General features: G+C 42.7%; 1 long non-coding RNA gene across 1 annotated transcript in view; it reads right to left on the bottom strand.

Moving 5' to 3' along the window:
- Window positions 1-9231, bottom strand: part of LOC123391031 — a 35317-nt gene that overhangs the window by 14244 nt on the left and 11842 nt on the right. The window lies entirely within an intron of this gene.

Genomic DNA, 9231 nt, shown 5'->3' with positions numbered 1-9231 from the left:
GTTTCCCCCTCAAATTGGAGGAAGCAGAGTGGACCATGTTTGTAAATTATTGTGTACATCCATTCTAACCTTTCTTTTTTTTTTTTTTTTTTAAGATTTTATTTATTTATTTGACAGAGAGAAATCACAAGTACACTGAGAGGCAGGCAGAGAGAGAGAGAGAAGGAAGCAGGCTCCCTGCTGAGCAGAGAGCCCGATGCGGGACTCGATCCCAGGACCCTGAGATCATGACCTGAGCCGAAGGCAGCGGCTTAACCCACTGAGCCACCCAGGCGCCCTATTCTAACCTTTCTTGAGGATGCATGAAGGAAGGATGCAAGTACCATCTGTTTGACAATACTCAAAATGCAGGTGGGGAAAAGGAGTAGGCACTGCTCATAAAACCTACAAGATGGGGGCGCCTGGGTGGCTCAGTGGGTTAAAGCTTCTGTCTTTGGCTCGGGTCATGGTCTCAGGGTCCTGGGATCGACCCCCACATCGGGCTCTCTGCTCGGCAGGGAGCCTGCTTCCCCCTCTCTCTCTCTCTCTCTCTCTGCCTGCCTCTCTGCCTACTTATGATCTCTGTCAAATAAATAAACTCTTAAAAAAAAAAAAAAAACCTACAAGACTGCAAATCCACGTCTGAATATAAGACTGGGCAAGTTGAGATGCACAGTCATGGAGCAGGGTGAGGGTCCGTGGAGGGAAAAATTCTAAGAGGAAACACCAGGGATAAGGGTGTTCTGGCTAAATCAACCAAACAGGATTCCTGCTGAAAGCAGGCCAGCATGATCACACAGCACCTGAGAGATGGTGGAGGATGAGGAACCTGATCAGGTATCAGGGGTGATCACGTATTAAGGGTAGAGGGTTCTAGATAAACTGAGGATTCTTACTAAATCTTGAGTTTATAAACAAGTACACAGATAGATCGAGAAGGTTCAGGAGTCTAAAGTTTGGTCCAAGAATCTTTGTCACTGAATTGTTGGCATTTGGGCAAAACAAGACCTTGGGGTTAGTTTTAACTAATGTGTTATTAATGACCCATTTCAGAGACTTCTGGAGACAAATTATACATGTCCATTAGCAATTCAAAAGGATGTCCTGGGGGTGCCTGGGTGGCTCAGTCAGTTAAGTGTTTGCCTTTGGCTCAGGTCATGATCCTGGGGAGTCTGCTTCTCCCTCTTCCTCTCCCCACCCCCCAATTCATGTTCTCTCAACTATCTCCCTCCCTCTCTTTCTCTCTCATAAAAAAAATCTTTAAAAACAAAAACAAGGGACGCCTGGGTGGCTCAGTTGGTTAAGCAGCTGCCTTCGGCTCAGGTCATGATCCCAGCATCCTGGGATCGAGTCCCACATTGGGCTCCTTGCTTGGCAGGGAGCCTGCTTCTCCCTCTGCCTCTGCCTGCCATTCTGTCTGCCTGTGCTTGCTCTCTCTCCCTCTCTCTCTCTCTGATAAATAAATAAAATCTTAAAAAAAAAAAAAAAAACAAAAAAAAACAAAACAAAAGGATGTCCTAGGTAGCAAGAGTTAGTATGGAGGCACTGGTCTCAAGAAGATGCAGGCAAGGGGCACCTGGGTAGCTCAGTGGGTTAAGCCTCTGCCTTCTGCTCAGGTCGTGATCTTGGGGTCCTGGGATCGAGCCCCGCATGGCATCGGGCTCTCTGCACGGCAGGGAGCCTGCTTCCCCCGTCTCTCTCTCTGCCTGTCTCTCTGCCTACTTGTAATCTCTGTCTGTCAAGTAAATAAATTAAATCTTAAAAAAAAAAAAAAAAGATGCAGGCAAGACTATACTAGTAAACTATGGGTTTCAGAGGGTTACTTCCAGCCAGATTCACTGAATTAACTGAGGAAAAAGCTTGTGAATGTTAGTGGAGAATGCATCTTCCCCCACTCATCTATTCTTCAAGAGAAGAGATTTTTTTTTTTCTCCTAAATACTCCTGGCTTCTTGTCCTACTTTTTCTCTTCTAGAGAGGTAAATCCAAATAGTTGATTGGAGAATTTATTGCTCTCTGGTCCAAATTAACCTTTTGTTGCCTGATGGGTGATAACAGATCTTTTTAAACTTTTTTTTTTTTTTTTTTTTTTTTTTTTTTAACTAGCTGGCATAATGGTAAGCTTGGTCATGAGAGGGTACTGGAGAGATTACAAAAGGAGTGAGTTCTCCTTAGTTCTGGTGTGGCTTCTTTTCCAGGTTTCTGGAAGTAGGTTTTCTTTTCTAAAGTTTTGCCCCATAGTTTACTTCATTACAAACTGCCTCTGAAGGCTTTTCTCTAGCTTTTGGCCACCATGTTTTCTCCATTCTTGACCAAGTCAGAGGCATCACAGCAGATTTTCAAACATGTGTCTATACCCCAACTAGGTCTGTACTCCCTGTATCCTCTTCATAGGCCTATACATGCACACTGGGGGGCTCATGCAAGCAAATATCTGACCTCTGTTCCACATAGCTACCTGGAGCTGTTCTGGCCCAACCCCTTCATGGATATGTGTTAGGTTCCTGCAGAGAAAGTTCTCTACAGCTCCAAGTTCCAGGAGTGTCCACAGTGGTGCCCCCAAAGACCCTCTATATGCCTATCTCTTACGCTCTGCTCACTTAACTGCCTAAGGACTATGAATCACATCTGGCCTGAGCAATCCAGCAAACTTCTCTACAAGCTAGTAGTCTTCAATGAAATGTGAACCTCTTCCCTTCCAAGTCTGTCCATCCTTGAGTACTCTGCCTCAGCTCTGGAGTCCCTTTACAGTCCCTTTCCATCTTAATAGTTATAGTACTATTGGTGCTTAATAATTCTTTAAACATCTCCTGTTTTAACTAATGTGTAGTCTCCTGTCTTCACATTGGATCCAAATTAATACAAAGAGTTTGGAAGAAAAGGCATGAGGTGTCCTGGCCCCACTTCTTTTCTCTTCACTATAGAATCTGCCTGTCTGCACAGACCATGTGTTCCCCAATGTTCTGTCTAGATCAAGACACGAACTTGGAGATTCAGAGCCTGTTTTTGCTGCTGTCACGATGTTTATTTCTGGAGTCCAAACAAAGCTCATTGGACTCCCACAGTGACCATACTCCAATTTGCCTTGATCTATAATAAAAGTAGAATGTGGACTCCATACATCTTAACTATCCTAAATCTCAGTCAGATAACAATTTATGGGTAAAAGGTGGGGTGATACATATTTGGAAATTCAGAAAGCCCAGCACATAAATGGCCACATGACACACAACACAATATATAAATATTTCAGACTACCCCATACTTTTATGCTTTTTTAAAAAAAGATTTTATTTATTTATTTGACAAAGAGAAATCACAAGTAGGCAGAGAGGCAGGCAGAGAGAGAGGGGGAAGCAGGCTCCCCGCTGAGCAGAGAGCCCAATGCGGGGCTCAATCCCAGGACCCTGAGATCATGACCTGAGGCAGAGACTTAACCCACTGAGCCACTCAGGCACCCCATGCTCTTGACTTTTAGTAATTTCGATAAATAACTTTTGAGAGGAGAAAACTTGCTAACAGGATCTATGAGAATCACTTTCCAGGGGTTCCTGGGTGGCTCAGTCAGTTAAATGTCCAGCTCTTGTTTCAGCTCAGGTCATGATCTCAGGGGCTGTGGGCTCAGCAGGCAGTCTGCTTAAAGATTCTCTCCATCTGCCCCTCCCCCCACTTGTGTGCACACATGTGCATGCTCTCTCTCAAATAAAAACACCTTTAAAAAAAGAAAAAAAGAATCACTTCCCAGACCAGGGGCAACGACTACTAGGAGCCAAGAAGGTTCAAACTATGGGGGAATGGTTTTTATTTGGTATCAGCAGGATGGGAAGAGCTGGAATTGTTATAAGCAAAGACTGAGAATGGTAAGTGAACACTTACTGTCATACTCAAGCCACTACTGCACTTGTCACATTCTGCTCATTCACTCAGTAGAACCCTTGGAAAGTGGATTCAGATTAAGAAGCCAATGATGGTTCTAGTTCACGAGGGTAAATAAGAGCCTCCTGGACACACACCAAATCTACAACTCCACATGGAATAAATCCCTCAAAAAAAAAAAAAAAATCCAGAAATGAGGTGATTGACCTTGTTTATAGGTATACATCAAGCATCAAGAGAAAACCCATTTCTCTTTTCCTAGGGTGACACATAATCTTCACAAATACCTCAACCCAGCACAGTAGCAAACCATCAGGAGAAAACTCAAATCCTAGCTTCTCCCTAATGAGGGAACGGTTTGGACCACATGTATGGTGCAACAGTATTAACGCTTATACCTGAGGGGCACCTGGGTGGCTTAGTCAGTTAAGCGGTTGGCTTGTGATTTAGGCTCAAAGCCTGTCTCAAGGTCCTGAGATCAAGGACCAAGTTGGGCTCTGTGCTCAGCAGGGAGTCTGCTTGAGGGTTCTCTCTCAGTCTTCCTCTGCCCCTCCCCCTGCTCACTCTCTGGCTCTCAAATAAATAGTCTTTTTTTAAAAAAAGACATATCTGGGGGCCATGTCTCACACCGGGTCTGGTGCGAGCTCAGGCTTGGGGCACTGCGACTCCTGCTAGTGGGGCCAGTATCCAGGTAAGCGCATTTGGTGTGGTGTGTCCTGCTCTCTCCCCTGCGTGTCTGCAGCTCAGGCTTTGCCTGATCAGCCCGACAAGGGCTTCAGCATTGAAGAGCTACAGAAAGATCTAGAAGAGGTGAAGTGCTGCTGGAAAAGGCCTCTAGAAAAAGAGTACGTGATACCCTTACAGCTGAAAAATCCAAGACAGAGATAGAAACCAAGAACAAGAGGAAGTAGAAATCACAGAGAAAAGCAGAACTTCTTTTTTTTTTTAAGATTTTATTTATTTATTTGATAGAGATCACAAGTAGGCAGAGAGGCAGGTAGTGAGAGAGGAAGGGAAGCAGGCTCCCCGCTGAGCAGAGAGCCTGATGAGGGGGGCTCGATCCCAGGACCCTGAGATCATGCCTGAACCAAGGGCAAAGGCTTTAACCCACTGAGCCACCCAGGTGCCCCAAAAGCAGAACTTCTTGACAATGAAAAGCCAACTGCTATGGTTGATCCCATTACAACAGGATATACAGTGAAAATCAATAATTACAGATGGGTTAAGTCAGATAAGTTTGTGAAAATCTATATTACCTTAACTGGGGTTCATCAAGTCCCCACTGAGAATATGCAGGTGCATTTCACAGAGAAGTTATTTGATCTTTTGATAAAGAATCTAAATGCGGGGGCGCCTGGGTGGCTCAGTAGGTTAAGCCGCTGCCTTCAGCTCAGGTCATGATCTCAGGGTCCTGGGATCGAGCCCCACATCAGGCTCTCTGCTCAGCGGGGAGCCTGCTTCCCTCTCTCTATCTGCCTGTCTCTCCGACTACTTGTGATTTCTCTCGGTCAAATAAATAAATAAAATCTTAAAAAAAAAAAAAAAGAATCTAAATGGGAAGAGTTACTCCACGATTGTGAACAACCACTTAAAACCCATCTCTGTGGAAGGCAGTTCAAAAAAAGTCAAGACAGGGCACCTGGGTGGCTCAGTGGGTTGAGCCGCTGCCTTCAGCTCAGGTCATGGTCTCGGGGTCCTGGGATAGAGTCCTGCATTGGGCTCTCTGCTCAGCATGGAGCCTGCTTCCTCCTCTCTCTCTCTGCCTGCCTCTCTGCCTACTTGTGATCTCTCTCTGTCGAATAAATAAATAAAATCTTTAAAAAAAAAAAGTCAAGACAGATACAGTTCTTATGTAGAAAGAAAGCAGAAAACTCTCGGTGGGACTACCTTATTCAGATTGAAAAAGAATGCAAAGAAAAAGAAAAGAAGGAAAGAATGCAAAGAGAAAGAAAGAAGGCAAAGTCTTTGCCCTCCTATGACACTGAAACAGATCCTAGTGAGGGACTGATGAATGTTCTAAAGAAATTTATGAAGCTAGAGATGATGATATGAAGCAAACCACTAATAAAGCCTGGGAAGAATCAAGAGAGAAGGAAGCCAAAGGAGACACAGAATTTTAAGACTTTAAAGCCATTTTGGGAACTGTGATGTGGAAATATTGATATTTCCATTGAGGAAACGTTGATGAGCTGCACAGATAAACTTGACAGATAACTACTTACACAGCCTTCTTCTAAGTAAAGGCAGTGAATTCTCCCATTTCCTCCTAGAGGATTTATTTAAATAAAATATGCTTATTAAACACTTCCTTCAAAGATGGTTTCCTTAGTAATCTGGGCATTTTGTTCGAAAAAGGATAATACTGTATTCTTGTGTGAAATGTAAAAAAGCAAGTCACCTCTAATGAAAATGCCGCATTGTGTGTATTTCTGTTTAGCTAAGACAGAGAAAACAAAAGTTCTTTTTTGCCTATAAGTTCTTGATTATCAGCTCTCACCATTTTAAGATTAAGTAAAAATAAAACCTGCATTTTTACATTAAAAAAAAAATGGGGTGCCTGGGTGGCTCAGCAGGTTAAAGCCTCTGCCCTCAGCTCGGGTCATGATCCCAGGGTCCTGGGATCGAGCCCAGCATCGGGCTCTCCGCTCAGCAGGGAGCCTGCTTCCTCCTCTCTCTCTCTCTGCCTGCCTCTCTGCCTACTTGTGATCTCTACTTGTCAAATAAATAAAATCTTTAAAACAACAACAACAAATAAAATAAAAAATAAAAAAAAGACTTATACCTGAGAAATAGTCCCTCAAAATATCTAGCTCTGAAAGCAAATGGTGATTGTATCCGTGAGACCCACAGACTATATCAAACTAAAAAACCATACTTAATAGGCTCAGTCATCCATCCCCTAAAAGCTTAGCACAGAGGTAGAAGACTGAAACTCCCAGTCTTACCACGAAAAAAGCCTATCTGGTCATCTTAAAAGCTGTAGGCTGAGGGGTAGTCTTCTAATTTAGCAAACATCTAGAGGCCAAATACATTTCTCTGCAGAGACTGAGGATACCACCAGACACAATCTTCATGTTGTTCCTCTTCCCTGACACAGGTTAATGGGGACTCCAAGAAAGGAACTTGTGTATACATCTGGCACTCTGACTGTGGTAGATGCTGTCCAGAAGACACAACCCTTGATTGTCTGCTTCTGATTGTCTTGTGGCCAGTGGGGCTATGTTCATTGGTTCAATAAGACAGTAGCAAACTAAGGAACTTAACTGGCTATCCTGCCAGGGCTCTGTTGCAGAGGAAGGACAGAAACACTCATCTCCCCAGTCTTTTCCCGAAAGAGTTGCTGCTGAGGGTGTAGTTCCAATGAGCTTGTATCTAGATGCTAACTGAGATTCTTCCCTTTGGGACACTGATAGGTCTTGGCACACTCTTAAAAACTGGGAGCTATTTAGAAAAAGCTTGGACAAGCATAAAGGTTTAAGAAACAACCAAGGGCTAAGACATGGTTCATCTCCTAAACAAAGCCACTCAAGACTGATTACAGTGGCTGTTTTATCAAATACATAGAAACCAACACAGTGAAGGAAAATGAAGAAACAGAAAAATGTGCTCCAAACAAAAAAGCAAGATCAAAATCGTAGACATAGACCTTAATGAGAAGGACATAAATGATCTGTCTAATAGAAAGTTCAAAATCATAGTTATAAAGATGCCCACTGAGGTCAGGAAACAATGCACAAAGTGAGAATTTCAGTAAAGAAAATGAATACTTACTGAATACTTTCAGTAAGAAAGTACTGAACATAAAAGACAGAACAGAAGAATAAAATATAGAACTGAAAAATTCAACAAAGGGATTCAAGAGCAGACTTGCTGAAACCGAAGAATGGATCAGTGAACATAAAGAGAGGGTAACAGAATTGGAGCGCCTGGGTGGCTCAGTGGGTTAGGGCCTCTACCTTCGGCTCGGGTCATGATCCCGGGGACCTGGGATCGAGCAGGGCTCTCTGCTCAGCAGGGAACCTGCTTTCTCCTCTCTGTCTGCCTCTCCGCCTACTTGTGATCTCTGTATGTTAAATAAATAAAATCTTTAAAAAAAAAAAAAAAAGAGAGAGAGGGTAACAGAATTCATCTACTCAGAGAAGCAAAAAGAAAAAAAGAAGAAAAAGGTTTACAAGAGATTTAAGGGGCATCATTAAGTAGAACTACGTTTGCATTATAGGGGCCCAGAGGAGAAGAGTGAGAGAGAAAGGGGCAAATAATTTGTTCAAAGAAATAATAGCTGCAAACTTCCCTAACATGGTGAAAAAACAAACGTCCAGATCCAGCAAGCCCAGAAATTTCCAAAAGAGAACAACTGAAAGAGACCCACACTATGATATATTATAATTAAAATGTCAAAAGTTAGGGGCACCTGGTTGGCTCAGTCAGTTAAGCGTCTGCCTTTGGCTCAGGTCATGATCTCAGGGCCCAGGGATAGAAAGCCCCACATCAGGCTCCCTGCTCAACAGGGAGTCTGCTTCTTCCTCTGCCCCTGCCCACACTCTAGTGCACTCTCTATCTCTCTCTCTCAAATAAATAAAATATTTTAAAATAAGTAAATAAATAAAATGTCAAAAGTTAAAGGCACAGAGAGAATCTTAAAAGCAGTAAAAGAAAAAGAGCTTGTTACGCACAAAGGAATCCCCCTAAGATTATTAGCAGAAACTTTACAGGCCAGAAGAGAGTGGGACAATTAATATACCAAAAAGTGCTGAAAGAAAAGAAAAATCAACCAACCAGGAATACTCTACCCAGCAAAGTTGTCCCAGGATCTCCGGATCCTGAGATCGAGTCCCGCATCGGGCTCTCTGCTCAGCAGGGAGCCTGCTTCCTCCTCTCTCTCTCTCTCTCTCTCTCTGCCTGCCTCTCTGCCTACTTGTGATCTCTCTCTCTGTCAAATAAATAAATAAATAATCTTAAAAAAAAAAAAAAAAAAGACTGAATTGTCTCCTGTCCTAGATCAGGAACAACACATGACATCCACTCTCCTTACTCCTATTCAATGTCATCCTGGAAGTCCTAACTACCGAAATTTTTAAAAAATTTTTAAAAAGAAGAAGGAGCAGGAGTAGGAAGAGAAGGAGAGGAGGAGGAAAGACATCAAAAATGGAAATAAGAACTAAAACTGTCTCTATAGACATGATTATCTAACTAGAACACTCCAAACAACCTACCAAAAAAAAATAAAATTAATAAATGACATTATCAAGACTGAGTACAAGGTCAACTTATAAACATCAATCTTATTTCTGTATTCCAGCAAGAACAAATGAAAACTAAAATTGTTAATTGTTAAAACTCTGAGGTATAGATATATATTTAAAACCAAGTTCTGTTC

Source organism: Mustela putorius, unplaced genomic scaffold (assembly GCF_011764305.1).
Source record: "Mustela putorius furo isolate JIRA1106 unplaced genomic scaffold, ASM1176430v1.1 tig00000174_pilon_pilon_pilon, whole genome shotgun sequence".
In the NCBI taxonomy this organism is placed as follows: Eukaryota; Metazoa; Chordata; class Mammalia; order Carnivora; family Mustelidae; genus Mustela; species Mustela putorius.
The sequence above is the reverse complement of the archived record's forward strand: the minus strand, read 5'-3'. Positions and strand labels throughout refer to the sequence as shown.